We start from the raw sequence: 24,748 nt of genomic DNA, 5'->3' as shown, positions 1-24,748 counted from the left end.
CCCAGTTGACAATTCAAGGCCACTCATGTACCATAGACCGTATTGACTCGTTGAAATTTATTAATGGATTTAATTATGAGCCATTTGAAAATTGAAGGCCAATCATATACCATAGAGCGTATTGACTCATTGAAATTTATTAGTGGATTTAATTATTAGCGACTTGACAATTGAAGGTCACTCATATACCGTATTGACTCGTTCAAATTGAATAACGTAAGCCCTACAACATTCACCGTATTGGTTTGTTCAAGCTCGACAGATTATAAGATCAGAGGTGGGACTATGTTAATGCACAAAACGAGTGGATTGTTACGTTTCAGAGTATGCTGTGGCAGCAAGGTGTTAAATTTGTAATTTCAACGCAACTGTTCACCAAGCCAGAAACCATTCGCCGGAGAGTTCTCGGGTCGATTTCCGGCAAAGGGATTTTCCGTCTGTTCGAACCCGAGAAAATATGGAGCTGACACGTGGTTCACCCCTGACGTAAGCCAACGTAAGTTTCTCGGGTGCTAATGTTCAGCAGAAAATGGGTTTCCGATATTGTTGTCCACCGTTGGATTTGCTCTCGTGTTCTCCGTCATTGATCACCTGGCGCTGCATACAAACCTGCATTAAATTCATAGCGTGGAGTAAATCTAAGTTTTGTTGACCATACGTTTTATTAATAGACTGTCATATGGGTAGGTAAAGTGTTAATGTTTTTAATCGGAGGTATGGGCGCATATGCTCATTAACTAAGTTTTGTATGGGATATGGGTACGTAATTTTTTTAGATTATTATTGCGTTGACCATTTTGTAATCAAACATATAACAAGTGAAGTGTGTTCCATATTATATGGTTGTTGCACACGGGAGGAAAATTGTAACTGGTGTTCGCAGCAGCGAGAGAGAACCAGTGGATGTATGCACAGCAGTGTGTAAAAGGACAAGAACAGGTTTGCAATGTTTTGTGTGGCATTTTTGTAAAACAGAGGTGTAAGAAAAACCATGTGTGGTTTTGCACAGCAGTGCATAAAGAAAATGGTGGAGCGCATTTTTGAATGCATATGTAAATTTTTATTACAGCAGTAAGTTGTTTTTCACAGCAGTGAATGTAAAAAGGATTTTACAGTGGTAAATCCCTCTCAGTAAAAGAGGATGAAGTTTGTATCAGTTTTTTAATAGAAATGTTTTTTTATGGTGGTGAAATACTCTGTCTCTCAGTGAATTTTTTTTTTAAGTCTTCCTGTGCACAAAAAGATCCTGGAGTAAAGTAAAACAGAGCATTGCCTCTGTGTGTTTGAATCTTGGTTTTTGGTATTTTCTGCATCAAAAATACCAAACAGTGGTATCAGAGCAGGACCAGGCTCTTTAAAGAAGTTAAAGAAGCTGAAGGGAGAAGATTTGTAGCTGCAACAAAACTTCTCAGGCAGACAGAAGACTCAGACAACGAAGGATTCAGGTATTCTTCATAGCTATCTTGTTTGTTATTGAAGAGACAATCAGTTTTCAAATACACAGTCAAGGAATGGCTAGCACAAGCACTGGTATGGGTATGTTTAACACCCAGCTCCCACAGTTTAATGGGAAGAACTATGACTACTGTTCAATAACTATGAAAGCCTTGTTTGCTTCCCAAGACTTATGGGAAATAGTTGAGGAAGGTTTTGAAGAACCAGCAGATGAAACTGAGTTCAATGCATTAACTCAGGGAGAGAAGGATCTGCTGAAGAGCAATAAGAAAAAGGATTCAAAAGCCTGTATGTTGTTGTATCTAGCAGTAGACCAGAGTGTGTTTCCAAGGTTAGCAGCAGCTAAGACATCCAATGAAGCATGGGAAACCCTCAAGACAGCCTATCAAGGCATGGAGAGAGTGAAGACAGCAAAACTACAATTGCTGAGGAAGGATTTTGAGAATCTGAACATGAAGGAGTCAGATAACATTGACTCATTCTTCACTCATGTGATTGGTGTAATCACACAAATGAGAACCCATGGAGAAACCATTGAAGATAGAAGGATAGTGGAGAAAATATTGAGGGTCTTACCCTCAAGGTTTGATGCCATAGTCACCACCATTGAAGAGACAAAGGATCTCTCAAACTATTCAGTTGATGAGCTACATGCATCACTGATAACACATGAGCAGAGGTTGAGTAGGAATGAAAACTCATCTCTTGAGCAAGCCTTCAAGACCCAGATGTCCTTTGGAAGAGGAAGAGGTCAAGGCAGAGGAAACCGAAGAGGAAGAGGCAGAACCCAGAATAGAGGTGGAAGGAACAGCCCAGCAAATGCACAAGGAAGAGGCAGCAATCAAAATCAGAACCAAGGCCAAGGCAGCAGCCAACAAAGAGAACAGTATCATGCTCAAGGACAAAGGTATGATAAATCTAATGTTCAATGCTATTATTGCAAAAAGTATGGACATTATGCAAGTGATTGTAGAAAGAAACAACATGATATGAACAATAGACAAAATGAAAATGTTACAAGAGAAAACAACAGTCAAAATAATGTGTTGTTAGCCTGTAACATGGCTGAAACAAATAGTGAGGACATATGGTTTTTAGACTCAGGTTGCAGCAACCATATGACAGGGAATATAGCCCTCTTTTCAGCCTTAAATCAGAATTTGAAGTCAGAAGTCACACTAGGAACTGATAGTAAAGTGTCTGTTATCGGAAAAGGAGAGGTAAAAATATTTACAAAACAAGGAGAAAGGAAAACCATAGCAGATGTCTACTATGTCCCCGGAATGAGATGTAACCTCTTGAGTGTTGGACAGCTTGTCCAAAAGGGTTACAATGTTTACTTTGTAAATGATGTGTGCACCATCATAGATATACCACCCAGCAAAAGATGCATTGCTGAAGTGAAGATGACAAGGAACAGGATGTTCCCTCTCCGGATCAGGGCAGACTTGAAGAACAAGAAGGAAATGGCAGCAGTCACCCAAGAGGCCTTCCAAAGCGTGCCAAATGATGAGAACTGGTTATGGCACTTGAGATTCGGGCATCTAAATTTTGGAGGTCTAAACTTATTGAGCAGAAAAGGAATGGTAAAGGGATTACCATTGATAGAGAAGCCGGACAACCTTTGTGAAGGTTGTATATTGGGCAAACAACATAGAGAAAGTTTTCCATCAGGGAAAAGCATAAGGGAAAAGACACCCTTAGAGATTATCCACTCAGATTTGTGTGGACCAATGCAAACTCCATCATTAGCAGGCAGCCAATATTTCCTAACATTCATTGATGACTTTACAAGAAAGACTTGGATATATTTCCTTAAAAACAAAAGTGAAGTGTTTGAGAAATTCCAAAACTTCAAGGCATTTGTGGAAAACCAAAGCGGACTGCATATAAAAGTATTGAGAACCGATAGAGGAGGTGAGTATATCTCAAATGAATTCCTAAAGTTTTGTAGAGAAAATGGAATACATAAATAGTTCACAACTCGGTACACTCCGCAGCAAAATGGAGTTGCTGAAAGGAAAAACAGAACCATCATGGAGATGGCAAGGAGCATGTTGAAGGCAAAGCATTTTCCAAATGAGTATTAGGCTGAAGCTGTACATTGTGCAGTTTATATATTGAACAGGTGTCCTACAAAAGCAGTCTTGAACAAAGTGCCAGAAGAGGCATGGAGTGGGAGAAAGCAAGGAGTCACCCACATGAGAGTTTTTGGGTGTGTGGCCTATGCACACATACCAGATCAGCTAAGGAGGAAGTTGGACAGTAAAGGGGAGAAATACATCTTCATTGGATACAGTGATGAATCCAAAGCCTACAAGCTGTACATCCCATCTACCAAGAAGTTCTTTGTAAGCAGGGATGTTCAATTCATTGAGGAAGAAGCTTGGGATGGAAGCATAGAGAAAACAGTGAATGTCAAGAACTGTTTGTCTCATGATGAAGATGATGAGGAGGTGGCTGAAATGCATCCCCAAACAGCAGCGCCAACACAAGGACAGCAAGGGACACCATTGAGGATCAATGAGAGTGTTTCTCCAAGCACACCACAAGGAGGAAATTCAAGTGCATCTTCAAGCACTTGCACACCAAGTGAAAGAGGTAAGAAATTTAGAAATCTAAGTGACATTTATGATGAAGGAATGAATTCCTTATTTGCCTTGTATTGCCATGTTGATGATCCTATTCATTTCGAAGATGCAATTAAAGATAAGAAATGGATAGAAGCTATGGATGAGGAGATCAATGCCATAGAGAGAAACAAAACATGGGATTTGGTTGAGTTACCAAAATGCAAAGAAGTCATTGGTGTGAAATGGGTCTATAAGACCAAGAGCAATGCTGAAGGCAAGATAGAAAGGCACAAGGCAAGGCTGGTGGTCAAAGGGTACAAGCAGCAGTATGGGAGAGATTATGAGGAGACTTTCGCACCGGTTGCAAGAATGGAAACCGTGAGAGCAGTGTTGTCCATAGCAGCTCAAAACAAATGGAAAGTCTACCAAATGGACGTGAAGTCAGCATTCCTAAATGGAGTGTTAAAGGAAGAGGTTTATGTGGAACAGCCTCTCGGATATGAGAAGAAAGGTGAAGAGCACAAAGTGTGGAAATTGAAGAAAGCTCTTTATGGGCTGAAGCAAGCGCCAAGAGCATGGTACAGCAGGATAGATTCATATCTATTGGATAATGAATTTGACAAATGTGAAGGAGAACCCACAGTCTACATCAAGGAAAAGGATGGTAAAATTTTAATTGTTGTCTTGTATGTAGATGATGTTATTTTCACTGGAAATGATATTTATCTTATTGAGAATTTTAAATCAGTCATGAAGGATGAATTTGAAATGACTGACATGGGTTTCTTGAGATACTTCTTAGGCATAGAAGTAGATCAAAATGAAAAAGGAATTTTTATATCTCAAGCAAGATATGTAAATCAAGTTTTGGGCAGATTTAAGATGGAAGAATGCAAGGCAGCAATCACTCCCACAGTGATGGGATTAAAACTCAGCAGAGAGGACAGCAGCAAGGATTTTGATCCTAGCCTGTACAAAAGCATTGTGGGCAGCCTTATGTATTTAACAGCAACTAGGCCTGATTTAATGTATGCTGTTAGTTTAATTTCCAGGTTCATGGAGAGGCCAAAGGAGGCACATTGGCAGGCAGCAAAGAGAATTTTGAGGTATGTCAAAGGTACCAAAATGTTTGGAATTTTATATCATGTCTCAGAACATTCAGATTTGGTTGGATACACAGATAGCGATTGGGCTGGAAGTGTAGATGATCGGAAGAGCACTTCCGGTTATGTTTTTCATATGGGTTCAGGAGCCATTTCATGGGCTTCTAAGAAGCAGTCCATTGTAGCATTGTCTACAACAGAGGCTGAATATGTGGCAGCTACAGCAGCAGCATGTCAAGCAGTGTGGATGAGAAGAATGTTGAGAAGCTTAGGCCTAGAGCAGGCAAAAGCGACAGTGATCTTTTGTGACAATAGCTCAGCTATTGCATTGTCAAATAATTCAGTGTTTCATAAGAGAACGAAACACATTGATACAAGGTTTCACTACATCAGAGAATTGGTGAACAATGGAGAAATTGTCCTAGAACATTGCAGGACTCAAGAACAGGTTGCAGACATCTTGACAAAGCCATTGGATCAGAAAAGCTTTGAATTTTTGAGAAAGTGTCTGGGTATGACCGAATGCCCAGCTGTTGAAATTAAAGGGGAGTGTTAAATTTGTAATTTCAACGCAACTGTTCACCAAGCCAGAAACCGTTCGCCGGAGAGTTCTCGGGTCGATTTCCGGCAAAGGGATTTTCCGTCTGTTCGAACCCGAGAAAATATGGAGCTGACACGTGGTTCACCCCTGACGTAAGCCAACGTAAGTTTCTCGGGTGCTAATGTTCAGCAGAAAATGGGTTTTCGATATTGTTGTCCACCGTTGGATTTGCTCTCGTGTTCTCCGTCGTTGATCACCTGGAGCTGCATACGAACCTGCATTAAATTCATAGCGTGGAGTAAATCTAAGTTTTGTTGACCATACGTTTTATTAATAGACTGTCATATGGGTAAGTAAAGTGTTAATGTTTTTAATCGGAGGTATGGGTGCATATGCTCATTAACTAAGTTTTGTATGGGATATGGGTACGTAATTTTTTTATATTATTATTGCGTTGACCATTTTGTAATCAAACATATAACAAGTGAAGTGTGTTCCATATTATATGGTTGTTGCACACGGGAGGAAAATTGTAACTGGTGTTCGCAGCAGCGAGAGAGAACCAGTGGATGTATGCACAGCAGTGTGTAAAAAGACAAGAACAGGTTTGCAATGTTTTGTGTGGCATTTTTGTAAAACAGAGGTGTAAGAAAAACCATGTGTGGTTTTGCACAGCAGTGCATAAAGAAAATGGTGGAGCGCATTTTTGAATGCATATGTAAATTTTTATTACAGCAGTAAGTTGTTTTTCACAGCAGTGAATGTAAAAAGGATTTTACAGTGGTAAATCCCTCTCAGTAAAAGAGGATGAAGTTTGTATCAGTTTTTTAATAGAAATGTTTTTTTATGGTGGTGAAATACTCTGTCTCTCAGTGAAATTTTTTTTTAAGTCTTCCTGTGCACAAAAAGATCCTGGAGTAAAGTAAAACAGAGCATTGCCTCTGTGTGTTTGAATCTTGGTTTTGTGTATTTTCTGCATCAAAAATACCAAACACAAGGCAGCTTATTGATTTCATAATGGCTACCAGAATTTCGATGATAGAGAAACACCCAGTCTCACAGGTTCTGTCTTCTTTTTGTTTCTTCTTAGTTCTCCTACTTCACATAAAATGGGGTTATGTCGCTGACGTAGCTTCAAACAACATTGTGCTAGGGGCCTCTTTGACAGGAATTGAGACCCGCATTTCTAAGGGCGGGAAGTTCACTTTGGGATCTTCAATCTCCTCAACAACAAAAACAATGTTAAAAATTGGTATGTGGGTATTTGGTATGCCACTGCCTCACCACAGAAAATTGTTTGGGTGGCCAACAGAGAGCAGCCACTGCAGAACAACTCAGGCGTTTTCAATCTCACAATGGACGGTAGTCTCCTCCTGTCTTATGGGGGATCCATCCTGTGGTCCACGAAAGGAAACATGAAGAAACCTTCTTCTGCTGTGATAATGGACTCTGGTAACTTGGTTGTGCTGAGTTCCAAGAGTAGCTCTGATATCATCTGGCAGAGCTTCGACCATCCCGGAAATACATGGTTACCAGGGATGAACGTTAGTATGAGCCAGGTTGTGACGTCGTGGCGGAGCCCTTGGGACCCGAGTCCTGGGCGCTTCTCCCTTCAAATGGATCCTAAAGGATCCAACCAATACGTTTTGTTGTGGAAGAATCGAATTAAGTATTGGGAAAGCGGTGTCTGGAATGGCCAAATCTTCAGCGAAATGCCCGATATGACGCATAATTTCATCTATGATTTCAATTTTTTCCATAACGGTTCGTGCAAGTATTTCACTGTTACTGTGAAACCCCACATTCCATCCTATCTGTCACGTTTTGTCGTGGAAGAGGAGGGACAATTTCGAGTGTACATTATGCTCGGAGATAACAAATGGAGCATGTTCTGGGCACAACCCAGGGATCAGTGTAAGGTGTATGCCCTATGCGGTGCTTATGGATCATGTAACAATGACAATCTCCAGGCCTGCAGCTGCGTGACCGGCTTTGTCCCTGAAGACAGCCATGCATGGGAGTCTCAGAAGTGGTCGAGCGGCTGTGTTCGGAAGACGCCGTTACTATGCATCCACGCTAGAAATGAGACCACCACCGATGGATTTGTAGAGTTGAGTGGCAAATCTACGCCCCCTGAAGGGGTTCCATACAAAGGGAAACGGCAGTGCAAGGCGGCCTGTCTCAGCAATTGTTCGTGCACTGCATATGCCTTCCTTGCTAACGGCTCTTCGCAGACATGTGTAATGTGGTTTGGTGAACTGCTCGATATCTATGGTACCCCCAATGGGATATTTCTCTTTTTAAGGTTAGATGCCTCGGATTTGACCCAAAACTATAATGCCAACACAAAGGTGGCTCTGGCTGGCGTAGTAGGTGGCGTGGTGGGCGGACTTGGTGCTATTCTGGCCATTCTGCTTCTATTTGTCTGGTGGTGTAGGCGCCCTGATTTGTCTGCAAAAGAATATACGCCGGTTGCACTTACTGTATTCAGTTACAGAGAGCTGCAGATTGCAACGAAGAATTTTTCCGAGCGTCTTGGTGGTGGAGGCTTCGGCTCCGTCTTCAAGGGAACTCTACCAGACAGCTCAGTCGTGGCTGTTAAGAAGTTGGAGGGGGTTAACCAAGGAGAGAAGCAATTCCGCATGGAGGTGAGCACCATCGGAGTTATCCAGCATGTAAATTTGGTTAGGTTGCGGGGATTTTGCAGCGAAGGTTCCAGAAGACTGTTGGTCTACGAATACATGCCCATTGGCTCACTCAACTGCTTACTCCACAAAAGCCAGAGCGATGATGATGGGATTCAAAACAAGGTGCTGGACTGGAAAACGCGCTTCAGCATCGCGGTGGGGACTGCCCGAGCAATCATGTACTTGCATGAGGAGTCCAGGGACTGTATTATCCACTGCGACATCAAACCGGAAAACATCCTTCTGGATTCCAATTTCTGCCCCAAGGTGGTTGATTTCGGGCTGGCAAAGCTTTTGGGCAGAGAGCATAGTAAGGTGCTGATAACCATTAGAGGAACCAGAGGTTACTTGGCCCCAGAGTGGCTCTCCGGCCTACCAATCACTATAAAGGCCGACGTCTACAGCTTCGGCATGACATTGCTAGAAATAATTGCAGGGCGGAGAAACATGGACGTGGACTCAGAATCGAGCGATCAGGTGTTCTTTCCGGCATGGGCTGCAACTCAGATCAACGGCGGAAACGCCATGGACGTGCTTGACAAGAAATTGATTAACGATGCAGACGCAGAGGAGGTCAAAAGGGCTGCCATCATTGCGGGATGGTGCATCCAGGATGACGAAGATGCGAGACCATCGATGAGTCAAGCGCTGCAGGTATTGGAAAATATTGTAGACGTGCCCCCTCACCCCCCAATTCCCCTATCTCTGCAAACCTTTGCCTTAAAACCTGACAGTCTCGTGCTTTTCTTGTGGGATAAAGATGCTTCTGGTAATGCACGTAACGGCTAAAATAAGATAATTATTCGAGTTTTCTAAATAGGGAGAGTTAGTTAAGTAAGTGAGTGATTGAGTATTTGATTTTTTAGTTAACTCTAGTTAAATGAGAGACAATTTTTAGTGTGTGGTTGTATGTTAAGATATTTTAGGCAAGTTACTAGTTCAGAAAGGATAAATAATTTTCACTCAATTTATTGTGAGTATCATGTTTCGTGTGATGTGAGTGCATGTCAAGATACTTTAGGTAAGTCACTAGTTTGAAAAGATAAATACCCTTCGCATAATTCATTGGAAGTATCATGTTTTGTGTAATCAATTAAAGCGCAGCAGCTCATGGATTTGTGTGTGAATTTTGTGAATATGATGTTTTGTGTGATCAATAAAAGAACCGGAGCTCATGGATTTGTGTGTGAATTTTGTGAATATCATGTTTTGTGTGATCAATAAAAAACCGCAACTCATAAATTTGCATATGAATCTTGTATTTGCACCGCAACTCATAAATTTGCATATGAATTTTGTATTTGCCATAGTCTAACCAGCCAGAGGAAGGAAATTCATATTTAGATAAAATCCGTCAAGGATTTTTGTAAATTCAAGTTATAGTTGTTAAACTTTAAAATTTTAGGTGTCCTAGACGTTTTTGATGGTGTTGAATCCATTTCAAGCTATAGTTGTTAAACTTCAAAATTTTAGGTGTCCTAGACGTTTTTGATGGTGCTGAATCCATTTCCACCATCAAAAACACGATTCAAAAATTGCCTCTACAATTTTTTTTGAAATTTTTTTACCCAAATTCCAGCCACTTTTAACCGTGAAAAACACAATTCAAAAATTGCCTTTACAATTTTTTTTGAAATTTTTTACCCAAATTCCAGCCACTTTTAACCGGTTGGGCAATTCCTCCGCATCCCTAAATAACTCCTTTGTATTTTGTCTCCTCCATCTTTCCTCAACTTCATTACCTTATTACCGTGTATTTTGAGCAATTCCTCCGCATCGGTAGATGACTCCTTTGTATTTTGTCTCCACCTTTAATGCACCCAATAGTGGCCTCACCATACATACATGTCCATGGCATCCATCGTTTCTCTGGGAGCTCGATGGCAACCTTTTCTGAAAACGGGTGACCCACCACCTCCGAGCTGGCACCTGCTGTGCTGACGCATTTTCAAACCAACGCCCGCCCATTTTCAAACGATCCCTCGCACCAAACATTCATTTGCTCCATTCGTGCTCCCGGAACAGGTCCTCTGCAACCCTCTCGAGCATTCGTTTCTCCTTCTCACGGTGCTGGCTCACCTCACAGGTCTGCTCATGGTGTTGAATCCCAACAGGTTGTGTAAGGTCCTCGAGTTCTACCCGAGTGCGGGCGCGGTTGCGCGCCGGGCTAGTCGACGGGCGCGCGGGCGCACAGGCGGTCGACGGGTGCGCGGGGGCACGGGTGGGTGCGGGCGCATGAAGTGGGCGCGAGCTGCACGACGGGCGGGCGAGGGCTGCACGACGGGCGGGCGCGGCGACACAGAAATGCGACGTTTACAAGAGTCATGTGTGACGAAACCAGCGACACTTTAAGAATGTGACTAAGTGTTGAACCTTTATATAACGACTTGGAAGGAGCTTGCAGTGAGGGCAAGCCAACTTGGTAAAGGCCCTTATGGGGGCACATTATGTATGGTTTGGGGGTCGGCCAAGGGGCTACCACCCACATATGAAACTAAGTTAAGAAGCATATATATGAGTGGAGCATGAGAGCTCATAATCATCAACGAATCTCACACATCTTCGTAGAGTTCAAGAGAAGTGCGCAGATTAAGAAGAGAGATGCGCATATCTCATGCGCTCAGCTCTTAAGGGGTTGCACACTTGGAAGGTGAACTTGGAATTAAGTCGAAGGTTGGGCAAGTGTGCCCGGGGTGGATTCTAAGGTGCGGTTTTGGTGTAAGACTTGGCATAGGATTTTAGGTGGCTCGGGTGAGCACCGTCCTTTGTGCAAGAGGTGCACAAGACTGTTGTAAAAGGCAATGTTGCCTCTCTTTGTATTATTCGGTTAAGTGTGAGACTTGTTTCGGCCAAGAAACACTTGTTTATTGTAAACTGATATTCTTAATAAATTGTCGCGCAGACTCACATTACGGGGAGTTGCCCCTCCCCTTTATACTTGTTGCAATTGTTGATGTTCTTGTTATAATTGCATGATGATAATGAATGAGTATGGGCTTCATTAAGTATAAAGGATAATTGCATGTTTACTTGGTTGCGAAACACAAGCTAAGTAATGTTAATGTGAAAGTAGGCGTAGTCCACGAATGTTAGTATTGGTGAAAAGAAAGCGTTCGGTGGTGCCGCACTTCGCTATAAGCAGTTGGAAGACTACCACAGGTGTAGGGGCGTGACAGGTTGTGCCCCAGGCGTAAGGTAAATTATACTCTGTGAACAATGACATCCACCATTTTGGCCGGCAATCGAAAGGCCCATGCATACGAATCCCACCCCGTGCTGCTATAAATCATCTGCATTGGCAGCTCCCCAGCGTCTGGCGGAACAGATACATTCAAGGTCTCCATTTGGGCGCAGGTTCGAGCAACGCTGAAGGTGAGAGAATAGTAGGACCCTTTCTTTACCTCGATTCTTTGGGTCAGTTGTGCCTCGTTTCCAAGCCTCGCAGCGTGAACTCCATTTGGAACTATGAGCAGCATATCGCCTTGCTTTTGCCCGGAGGATATGTACTCCACGAAACCCCCGATCTGCCAGAAGGGAATAGAATTCTTGCCGATGACCACTGTGTCGTTCATGGCGGAGGGCTTCGGGGCATACTCGAAGTCCCCATTCGGCAACAAACCTGCGGATATATACATTATGGCAACAGTTCATCCATCAATTCAATCTAGTATTAGTAATCTCAGAAACAGGGAAACATGCATTAAATTCTTACCATTTCTAATGGGTGCTGCTAAATTATGTTCCACGACCCATAAGAGCCCCAAAATATGAAAAATACAACGTAGAAAACCAATAGAGAGTCCTCCTCTGGACATCTTGACACAAAATCCCATCCAAGCTCATCGTAATTTCAGAACTGACAGACTAACACTGGTGTTTACAGAAGCCTGACGTGGGCTTTTATAGAGTGTGGATCCATGAAAAGAAGAAGGGACTAGGGAGTTGGAAGAAGGGAACGACGTGGCTGGTTGGCCCAACGAGGATTGATAGCACTTCCTCCACCGATTTTCTCCGACATTGAGATGACAAGCATTCAGAGAGGACCCAACCCTCACTTTTCATCCATCTTTATCAACCAAGCGTTGTGAGAGACTCCATACTGATACTGTTCCGACGTGGGCATTAAGTACTTCAGAGCCCACCGTTAAAACCGTTCCTTGCTCAAACCTAATCAGAGAATGGTCGACACTATGAAATTAACCAGTCTAAGAACATAATTTCCATAATTTTAAACTGGATGTCACATAGAGTTCCTTATCATATGTAAGGTAGTTCAGGACAACCCCCCCAACCCCTATGATACATATTAGAATGATAGCATACCGACTTACCCCCTGCCATCAAGACCACTCCAATAGCATATCCACTTGCATCTTTCTCCAAATCAGGACATGCCACTAAAATGGGTCCTGGAAGCCAATTCCTCCAATTTTTCCACCCAGAAACTACCAAGATAGATGACAAATTATATAATAATCCAATCCAAATGACCTTGCTTCATTGACAATTAAGATCATATTGATTTCATTTCATTGCCCCTTCTCATCAGTCACAACAGATGGCTATCAACACGTTACATTCAACAAATATTTTCTAAGTTATCCTTACTGTGAACCTTTTCAACAAATTCTTCAAGGACAGGAACAGACTCAGGGCATGATAGTTAGGGAAAATGTCGTTCAAGAGTAGGTAGGCAAAGAATATTATTATAACTCCTTGCGTAAGTTCTATTTATGTTAGTTTGGTTGGGGGTTCTAACATCTTCTTTGACACTAAAGCAGTTTATTTATTTTCTAGGTAAATCAACCTATTTCCCTTTTGGAGAACATGATAACACATGCAATTTCCCATTTCTGAAATTTTGAAAGTGGCACTTCAAAACCCACCCCATTTCAAACATCCCAATTCCCTGCCTATTTCCCCATTCTAGGTATAATAGGAATAATTCCAAAATAGATCGAAACAAGCAAAGTATTAAATGCATCATTAATCTCTGCCTAACCAATGTGATAGAAGTGACTAGTAGGTATTTAACCATAATTAGAAATAATGAAGGGCTTTGTTTGCAGAAATGTCTCCTCCATCCAGGAGCTTAAATGCAAATTGAAGACATTACTAAATTCAGACATTAGTAATGTCTCCTCCATCCAGGAGCTTCCATTCACAGAAGAAAAGTGCAGTGCCAGCTTCGAAGTTGTCAATTGGAAAGAGTTGCAGCCAAGAGGTGAACTAGATCAATGCTCAGAGGCTGTGGTCCCTGCAGCACAATCTCAACATCAACAATCTTCCAGCACTTCTGCCAAGACTCTGCATCATTACTTGTTTTCGATGGCTGTGGCATCCGATTTGATTGATAAAGCTTGGGACTTGTATGGAAATTCATCTCAGAGCATTGTTGGCGGTGATCCTGTCATTCAAAACGAACTAGTACTTGGAGAAACTTTTTATATTTTTGATGATAAGTGTACCTCTAACAATCCTGCAGTAGCAGCTCACTGCTCCTGTTGTTGTATGCGCACAACACAATTTTGTCATAGGAGTATGATAAAGCTGCAATTGTACATTAGCCATAGAGCAGATACAGAGTCTTATAATTTATGGCTATTATTTCATAATAAAAATCTCACTTGGACTAATCTGCAGAAAAGGAACTGGCACGGGCCAGCCAGATGCTCAATCTGTCTATCAGATACAGAAGACAACATGCATATTTTTCTCAACTGCCACATCACACAGATCCTATGGAATCGTTTGGCTTCACATTTCGGTTTTTCTGTCATATCACACTCCTCTATAATGGATGCTCTTCAATGGTGGAGTTCCCAGAAAATCGAATGGAGGCCTATTCCGCTTATTGTTTTCTGGTTCGTCTGGAAGTGGAGAAATAAAAGGATATTTCAAAATGGCAAGGAGGATTTTGGGCATTTATATGACAAAATTATCCCCTTTTATTTAACAATCCTTCCAAATATTTCCCATCATATTCAATCTCAGCATTTTTCTTCAACAACTTTACAGCTCTCCATCCCTCGGGCACATTTCGATGGTGCATCTGAAGATGGCATTTGTGCTTGCGGTGTATACATTTATATTGCAAAGGACCTGCAGTATTATATCTATTGGAACGGTGGACGGGGGACTAACAACAGAGCTGAGGCCATGGCTCTCCACGGTCTTCTCATTTTCTGCACTTTTTTGGATATTGGCCCAATCCAAATCTATGGTGACTCCAAAATCATTATAGAGCACGTGATTGGAAAACAATCTATAAAAAATGACAGCCTTTCTGGATGGATGAACAGGATTGCAGCACTATGGAAGCCTTCTCTCTTCCCTATCACACACATAAAGCGTTTGCAAAACGAGGAGGCGAATGAACTATCAAAAAAAGGTTTGCAATCTACATGCGGTATGTGGCATCTGAGCATCTCTGTAGATTCCATTACATACTATTTCCATCCCTTCACAATGTCGGGCATATAGTGTTGCCAAAAATCTGGTATGCTTCAAGATCTCGATCATCTTTTCTATCTCATGGCAAGGTATTTTGCTTTCTGTTTATAATAATTGCCTGAATATCACTATGCAACTATGAACAATCTACAGAAATAGTTATATCCTGCAAAATACTATCAGAATTTATTTTTGTATTTGTAAGCTATTCGGCAAAGCCCCTACTAAACCGAATATATAGTCTATCTCTACAGAATGTACAGTTTATCTTTCTGCTATAATAATATATATACAACTTTTTCTCAAGGAAAAAAAAAATTGATTCAAAATTAATTCCCAATTGAATTCATTCAGTTATATATATGCTTTCTTGATTATTTAAACTTTATTCCTGTTTGATTGGCAATTTAACTTTACTGTTGTTAGAGGATTTTTCGTTGTTATATATATATATATATATATATATATATATATATATATATATATATATATATATATATATATATCTATATATATATAAACCAGGACTATCACCTAGTTTCATATCTTGATACTACTTTCTAAGTTACTATTATAGCACAACTGAAATGACTTTTTTACTGTTTTGTCTACCCAGATAAAGATATTATTCACAAACTGATGCTTAATACATCTGCTTGAGATTTTAAACTCTTCAACAATGTGCCCTTATTTTTCATATACAACCACCTGAATTCAGTTACCATTGTATCTTTCTTCCGTTTTGAAAACAAGCAGCAATTCTGATTTTGCACAATGATTTCTCACTTCTCTGTTTACGTTTGTTTGTCTGATTTCTTTCAGTCTAATTCCTTTTCCTGCCTCTGAAAATTAAGCCAATCCCCTGTCTAATTCTTGCAAAGCAAAAATGAAGCTGGTATAACATTATAAATATAAATCGTTATGTTGGTGTGTCTTGCAAGTGAGTTGACATGGACAGAGTTTGATGGTTTGACATGCAGATGATGACAGAAAGTTTTCCATATTTTTTATATTTCAAATAGAAGAACAAACCTTAATGTTTTGAAAGTGAACAGGTTTTGCAAACTGGCGTACAACTTGTAGGCTTGAAAACAAATGCCTGTGAAATGCTGCCTGCTCCAATGTCTTATCAATTAAGTTTTGGTCCTTCTATGCTTGTTCTACATTCTTATATCTCTTTTGCCAATCCTCTCTTGCACTACGGTCTGCTTCTTAGACAGTAGTTGAGTTCAAAGTCAGGAACTCATAACTTTGCAAAAACTGCAATTTTAATGCCCACTAATTTTCTCACTCTTGACTTGTTCTTGTAAGATTCGTATAAGTGCACATACCCTCAGAGTCTCCACGAATTTCCATGGACGAGTTCTGGGCACATTCTCTTAAATCATTTCCAATGAGAATAGTAGTACCCGCTTATGCATAGGCAGCAACAAAAGTCAATGTTGCAGTAACCTGCAATAGTGAATTTTCAGATGAGTTTTTTATGAGAGAATTAGTAAATCCTGCAGGCATAATGGATCCACTACCTGGTTCAGTAAATTTCTCCTTACCCCATCAGCTACAACAAAAAGACTGACAACAAGAGAATTTCGTAGACTGGGCTTTACAAGCAATGCATATCCCTCAATTATTGCCAGTGATAAGCTCCACAAGAAGGGCCATTGGCTTGTAGGTTATATGGTTAATTTTTGTGTTGTTTACAGACATCTGGGGGGGCACACATTTGGGAGAGTGTTTGTTGTTGCAGCAACATTAAGAACTTAAACCTTAAACTATGTATAGACAAAAATATGATTGGGTATTTCCAATTGGAAGTATGGTGCATCTAAATCAATGATATGGATGTTTTTGTTGTTCCTGAAGGGGCTGCCCTTAATATTGCATATCAACATATGTCCAAGATCCCTAAAAAAAAATTGCTAATATAGAAATGGACTCTAGACAATCTAGGTAACCTTTAGCTTAGCTCTAATATGTCTTCCATATCAAAACTTCGAGTGGACATTATTACCCCAAAAAGGTAATTGGCTTGATGCAGAAAGCTTTATTCTCATGGAAAAATCAAGCTGCATACACTTCTGGTGTTAAGTGTGAATGGACTTCTTCAACAAGGCACACCAAATATTACCTCTTTTCCAACATCCAAAATGTAAAAAAAAAATGATGGTGAAACCATGAACCAACTCAAGAATTCGATAGTTGTAGCAGTTTCATATTTTGCACAGTGGTTCCGGGCACATTCTATTAAATCATTTCCAATGAGAATAGTAGTACCCATTTATGCACAGGCAGCAACAAAAGTCAATGTTGCAGTAACCTGCAATAGTGAATTTTCAAATGAGTTTTTTATGAGAGAATTAGTAAATCCTGCAGGCATAATGGATCCACTGCTTGGTTCAGTAAATTTCTCCTTACCCAATCAGCTACAACAAAAAGACTGACAACAAGAGAATTTCGTAAACTGGGCTTTACAAGCAATGCATATCAATCAATTATTGCCAGTGATAAGCTCCACAAGAAGGGCCATTGGCTTGTAGGTTATATGGTTAATTTTTGTGCTAGTCCAACAACTCCTTGACAAATATGGATCATGACATGGGTTTATATTCTGAAGACCCAACCCTATTACTGAAACCTCTGTCTATGTAACTCAATTTTCAACAGAACCCTCAAGCAAAGGTGAATTTCCTGAAAGAGTTGGATAGCCAAAATGCTAGGCACGGTGTTTGTATTCTCCACAGCCTGTGAGAATTAATTCAATCTTATGTTCCTAAAAGTTTGAATGTTTCACTACCATTTTGACATTAGGGCTCATGTCAAATGAGTAAGAAGAGATTTGAAATTGTAGCCCATCTCAAGAGAGAGTATCCACTTCCTTAAGGTGTTTGTTTGACAAAGCTCCCCCAGTCTGTAGTTTGCAGTAAAAAGTACCAAGTAACACCCCTGTTTTACCACATTGTCTTCACCATTTCTTACAGATGATGTAACCTATATTTTTTTCTCTGTTTGTGCATGGACTGTTTCTCTTACAAACATTGCTTTTTGATCCATGGAGAAGCAACAGTTATCCTAGCTCTGCATATTCAGGAATAGTGAGGACTCATTTTAGTTTCGTAGGATATTTTTCTTGGAGTTTTTTTAAAGCGTTAGCCCCATTGCTCTGTCTCATTTAACCTAAGAAAGATGCACATTACCCATTAGATGAGCTACATTTCCGAGGGTCAAGGCATCCATTTCATGGTTGTTCGTGACCTTCAAATCTGAACTCTTTGTGGGTCGATTTCCTTTGTTGAGAGGGACAAGATTCCTTCACTTTACTTGCTGGCTAAGTTTCTCTCTCATTGGGTTGAAGTTCTTGGGAGAAAGATGTTGTGCACATCAATCTAGAGAGACGAGTTGGCTGCTCTTAGTTGGATCGAGTTTGGCATCTCAGGGGAACATATTCTGGGGACACCTGGGCCGAGTTTCTCCATTTTCCAGTAGCTGAGTTCCTTACCTTGCTGGCCGTGTTCCTCTGCTGCTTGAGAGGGTCGTATCACCTTCATTACCAGGCCAAATTGCATTAACTATCCTCAATGGCTGAAGCTTAAGATTAAAAAGAGGCCGAGATACATCTAGTTGCTGTGCGTGTATATCAGTCACCAAGTAAACTCCTGTAGCGTATTCAGGACTGTGGCAGAGGCTAAAGATTGAGGAATGAAGAGCTCGAATTTCTGTAGTCATCCCTGCTGATATTCCTCAAGGGGTTGAATATTGAAATGAAGGTTCATTGTTGTGTATGATATCAGGTTCCTCTGTTATACTTAATGCCATGTATTTTCTTTATTGAGTTTGTATAATGGCCCTACAATTTCCAGCTTGTTAATGATGCTCATATTTATCAGTGAATGGTGTTATTTCAGAGTATTGCATGGTATATTAGTTGCTGGTTGAAGACTGGTTGGCATATCAGCTCATAAATTAGAAATGCAATATTATTTAGTTCTAGGTTATTTGCATTGGTGAAAGGTGCTTCTTGTCATTGTATGGTATATATCAAAATTGTATCTTTGGCTGAAGTCTAATATTAAGGTTGTTTTCAGAGATTAGGCGTTCACTTTAGGCTTTCATAGATTAGGCTTTCACCTGTGTAAGGGGCATTTAGGGACATGAAAAGAACTAAAAGAATTTTTATCTACTATTTTAAATTTCAGTTGCAGATATGCCATCTCTTCATGGATTTTGTGATTGATGGTATCAGGTTATAGATAGTTTGTGTGCTATGGTGGGTATATGTTTTCACAGTGGCATTCTCCTGTGTAGATTGTTGGATGAATTTGCTATTGCATATGTTAATGAATCTTTTTGTTTGGGCTTTTGGACGAGTTTTTAATATTTAATTGATGTGTAATGAGTTTTGAACCCTAACACCCAACTTAATATAATACAGTAACCTATTTTAGCATGGCCCCCAACTCAGCATTAACACAATACAGTAATTCATTTTAACATGGATCCCCAACTCTGTATTAATAGGGGTAACGTCGGGGTTCCAAGTTTGCATCAACATGATACAGTAACCCACTATAAAATGGGAAGGGCTGGAACTTTGATCACTTGCCTTGATCTATATATGGCTTAAGCTGAATCATATATTGTTTGTTGTATATTAAGCACAGAACATGTTCTCACCCCAGTTTGGGCACAAGAAAAGACAGTTTTAAACCCTCTAGATATGAGCAGGCCCTGAAGTTTGGCAGGCTCAAGATCTTACATATATCAGGGTCCCAACTAGATAGATATGGGAGATTGTGTAATTTGTTCCCTTATAAAATACTTTTTAGAAAATGTAAACGTGATACCTTTCATTTTTAGTTGTAAAATTTGTAGATTCCTGATATTTAGTTATGTGAGACATGATTATACACAGCTTACAGTAGATATTGATGTCAGATGAAAAGTAGTTGTGTTTTCTCCCCATGCAAATTTAGTTGTGTTTTCTCCCATGCAAATTTATAATTTTTTTCATGTTCTGTATTAATATTTTTTCAATTCTGGTTCAAAATTGGGCTGGATGAATGAAAATTAAAAGGGAAAATGTGTTCCAGCATGAAATTTTACTTATTTTCTTGAAGGATTTGATGTATAACCTTGAGTGGCTTTTTCCCACTGATATTTGCTTGGACATATTTTTTTGATTCATTGCCATATTTCTGACTGTTTGATTAAACCATTTAATATTGCAATTTCTGATATCTTTGTTTCATAGAAATGTTTAATCTTGTGGCTCGGGAGTAGCTGTAGTTTTCATTGATTTTGATTCATTGCCATATTTCTGACTGTTTGATTAAACCATTTACTATTGCAATTTCTGATATCTTTGTTTCATAGAAATGTTTAATCTTGTGGGTCGGGAGTAGCTGTAGTTTTCATTGATTTAAACATTGAAAGCATAGTTCTGTAGTGCTTTTATAATATTCCATTTGGTAAGGGTTAGTTTAATCCAGTCAAATCTTTTATGTTTTGGTGTTTTTTTGTTATATTTTTTTGTTTAATTTGTTGAAATTTAATAAGAAAGAGTTAGAATCACAAGTTTGAGTTGTAAAATCTACATAATCTAAATCTGCATAATCCAGATGTGTGAGTAGAAGGAATTTTCATAGTACTAATCTATTTATCTATTCAAAAAAACATTTTAAATAATACAAAATCATAATCTTACCGAAAATTATAACCCCAAATAAAAAAACCAAAACACAAAATAATTAAATTGCACTTAATTAAAATGATTTTCAAACCTATGTACAATGTTAACAGAGTTAGGGATTGTTCCTTAATCTTATTTTTGAAGGAAAAAGGTCTTTAAACCTTTGTGCAATGTTAACACAATTCGGTTTTGTAGATCCTGATTCCTTAGGCCTCTATGTCAAAGTAAATTTGTCTGTAGTGTAAACAGAGAAGGCTCATAATGATAATCCAAAAACACAATTATAAAGAAAATAAATGAATTATATAATGTGAAAATTGTCAAAAATATTTATAAACAGCGATTGCCAAACGCCAGAAATGTATTTAAGAAAATGTAACTAAATCGTAATTGCAGTGGTTACTCGTGCTAAAATGTTAGGAAGTAATGCCTCCCATTGCAGCATCAGCAGACCAAATTGTGTGTTTCAGATGTGAACTACAGATGATGTTGCGATGATAAATGGATATGATCAACGCTGCGAGGCTTGGAAACGAGGCACGACTGACCCAAAGAATCGAGGTAAAGAAAGGGTCCTACTATTCTCTCACCTTCAGCGTCACCAAATGGAGACCTTGAATGCATCTGTTCCGTCAGATGCTGGGGAGCTGCCAATGCAGATGATTTATAGCAGCACGGGGTGGGATTCGTATGCATGGGCCTTCCGGGCACTAGCCAAAATGGTGGATGTCATTGTTCACAGAGTATAATTTACCTTACGCCTGGGGCACAGCCTGCCGGGATTCAACACCGTGAGCGGACCTGCGAGGTGAGCCAGCACCGTGAGCAGGAGAAACGAATGCTTGAGAGGGTTGCAGAGGACCTGTTCCGGGAGCGCGAATGGAGCAAATGAATGTTTGGCGTGAGGGATCGTTTGAAAATGCGCGGGCGTTGGTTTGAAAATGCGCCAGCACAGTGCATGCCAGCTCGGAGGTGGTGGGTCACCCGTTTTCGGAAAAAGTTGTCGTCAAGCTCCAGGAGAAACGATGGATGGCATGGGCATGTATGTATAGTGAGGCCGCTATAGGGTGCATTAAAAGCCCGATAGCAGGCTGGTTAGCTCTTGCCAGGGGACTAAGGCTGGAGTTTTCCCACATGCAATGCGTTAGTCACATTCCCTCATCACAAAAGCAACGTTAATGTGTTAAAGACATAAAAATTCAACCATTAAAATATCACCTGGTTTATGTGTGGAGAGCTTTTTTTTAACATTCGAAGGTCTTTGTTACATGTTGACATATGGAGTATATTAACATGCACATAAAGTGATTTTAACAATGTAAACTTTGAAACGGGAACAGATACTGTTACCCGTTTTGTAGAGATAGCAAAAAAGTGACCCGATTTTGAAAATGGGTGATGCAGAACACACATGTTTTTTTTAGAGCATAGTTTTTGGCATTTTAATTTTTTTTTTTTATGTACATTGCATTTTAGAATGATAGTAATTTTCATGCTGATTCAAAAAAGTGGTTATTCTGCATCACACCCTTTTTTTAAAAGACCTATTTTTTGACTTTAAATTTTCTAATGTATGAAATGTAAATAGTTATTTTGTAAATTTAATAATTTTGGAAGTGGTCTTCTTCTTCATATTTTCTTGTTTTTATTTTTATTTTTATTTTTTTTGTAGTGAGGTTTTTATTGATTTGCATATTTAAAGAAGAAAGTCGGTATTTTGCATTTTCGATATTCTATATATTTATACATTGTTAATTAAATTTTCAATCCACATGAAATAATTGTCTCTAAAAAACAAAAATAAAAATATATATAAAAAAGACAAAAATAAAAAATGTTAAAAAAAATTATCTCATAAACCATAAAAGAATTTGGAAAAAAAAAAAATATATATATATATATATATATATATATATATATATATATATATATAAGTAAAAATTAAGAAATTAAAAAAATAACATTAGCAAAAACTAGGAAAAAAAGGAGAAAAAAATTAAAACAAAACTAGAAAATTAACGAAAAAATTTAAAGAAACTAATAAAAATAATATTAAAAAAAAAAAAAAAAAAAATGTTAAAAAAAATTATCTCACAAACCATAAAAGAAATTGGAAAAACAAAAAAACAAATTAAAATATATATCTATATATATATATAATTAAGTAAGTAAAAATAGAGAAATTAAAAAAAAAAAATTAATTAATTAAATTAAATTAAATTAAACTAGTTTAAAAAAGATAGAAAATTAATGAAAAAAATTAAAAAAATTCGTAAAATTAATATTAAACAACAACAAAAAAACAAAAAAAAAATGCGTATTTCTTATTAAAAACAAAAAAAACAAAAACAAAAAACCATTAACTTTTATTTTATTTTTTTTTAATAATTTTTTAATTTTAAATTAGAAAAATTAAATTTGTTTTAAAAAAATGAAAATATTTTTTGTGATTTGTGTTTTTGAAAAAAAATAAATTTGTTTAAAAAAAAATCATAATTTTCTTTTTAATAAAAAAAAATTGTTTAAAAAAAAATATGTAAATTTAAATTTATTTTTTTTTAAATATAAAATATAGGTTTAATTTTTATTTTTCTTTTTTTTAGTATAAAATGCAGGTTTAATAATTTGTATTTTTAAATAATAATAATAATAATAATAATTGTTTAAAAAAATTATAATTTTTTTTTAATAAAAAAAAAAGATTGTTTAAAAAAAAATTTAAGTTTTATTTTTTTATTTTTTTTTCAAAATAAAAGGAGTTGTCTATAATGCGACTTTTTGGAGATTCCGGTGACGGAATCCGGTGGAAGAAATTGAGGCTAAATCTTGATTTGTTGCAGTTAAAATGGTTTTTTAACTGCATATTTGGATTCAGCACCCTGGAAAACCACTGGGACGCTTTCATTGTGCAGAAACTAGCTATCAAACTTGCGATTCCAATAAATTCCTGCCGGATTTCGACCAGAAAAATCCGCCAGAAAGGTTTTCAAAAAGTCGCGTTATAGACAACTGCAAAATAAAATATGTATGTTTAATAAAAAGAATAATTACATTTTTTTAAAATAAAAAATACTCATTTCTTTGTTTTTTTTAGTAATTTAAATTTATTATTTTTTTTTAATATTAATTTTACTAGTTTTTAAATTTTTTTCGTTAATTTTCTTTCTTTTTTAAACTAGTTTTTTTTTTTCTAATGTTTTTTTAATTTCTCTCTCTCTCTATATATATATATATTATAATTTTATTTTTTTTAACATTTTTTGTTTTTTTATTTTTGTCTTTTATATATATTTTTATATTTGTTTTTTAAATAATCAACATTTTAATCTTAATTTTAGTAGTTTTAATTTTTTTTAGTTAATTTTCTATTTTTTTAAAATCTAGTTTGTTTTTAATTTTTATTTTTACTATTTTTATTTTTAATTTTTCTATTTTTACTTACTTAATTTTTAGTTTATTTTAAATGTTTTTCTTTTGCTTTTCCATTTTTATTTTTATTTTCTTTTGCCAATTTTTTTTTTTATGGTTTACAAGATAACTTCTTTTTTCCCCATTTTTTTTAAATATTTTTTTTACTATTTATTTGTTTAATGTTTTTTTTTAGGTTTTTAATTCTTATCATTAATTTTGTTTTTTTTTTTTTTACATCTTTATAATTGGTTTTTTTTTTAGTATATATTTAAATTTATGTTTTGTATTTTTTTTTATTGTTTTTTCATTGTTTTAATTTTTTATTTTTTTTCTTAATTTAATGCTTTTCAGTATCATGATAAAAAAAAAGTGTTCTCTCAGCATTAACACTTTTCGTTTTGAGGGTGTTTTTTGGATAGTTTTTGCGCAAAAAATTGGTTTTGACCGCCATTTTTAAAACATGTTGAAAATTTACCCAAGAAAAAAAATGTGTTATTCTAACATCAACACTTTTCGTTTTTAGCACTGTTTTTGATGTTTTTTCGGGGTTTTTTGGCCAGAGTTCCCATACTTTTCGTTTTTAGCACTGTTTTGGATGTTTTTTCGGAGTTTTTTTGCCAGAGTTCCCATTTTGAGTTTATAGTTCCTGTTTCAAAGTTTACATTGTTTTTTATATAGAATGATATAAAAGGTATTTTTATAAAGTAATTTGTTTTAATATTGTTTTGAAAGGAATATTTTAAAAGGATTTTTTATATAAAGACTTTGGAATTTTTATTTTTATTTTTATTTTTAAGTTTTTTTTATAAAATAAAAATTTAGGGTTTTTTGAAAGCAGT

General features: G+C 37.5%; 2 pseudogenes; one reads left to right on the top strand and one right to left on the bottom strand.

Annotated features, from left to right (window-relative positions):
* Window positions 1–6,894: 6,894 nt before the first annotated feature.
* LOC149240174 (G-type lectin S-receptor-like serine/threonine-protein kinase At2g19130 pseudogene) lies at window positions 6,895–9,382 on the top strand (annotated as a pseudogene).
* Window positions 9,383–11,559: 2,177 nt separating this feature from the next.
* On the bottom strand, window positions 11,560–11,994 carry LOC149240173 (BIIDXI-like protein At5g11420 pseudogene; annotated as a pseudogene).
* Window positions 11,995–24,748: the final 12,754 nt, after the last annotated feature.

This window comes from Pinus tabuliformis, chromosome 8 (assembly GCF_031772625.1).
Source record: "Pinus tabuliformis cultivar Carrire ecotype Pingquan chromosome 8, CPIR1, whole genome shotgun sequence".
Taxonomy (NCBI): domain Eukaryota; kingdom Viridiplantae; phylum Streptophyta; class Pinopsida; order Pinales; family Pinaceae; genus Pinus; species Pinus tabuliformis.
The sequence above is the reverse complement of the archived record's forward strand: the minus strand, read 5'-3'. Positions and strand labels throughout refer to the sequence as shown.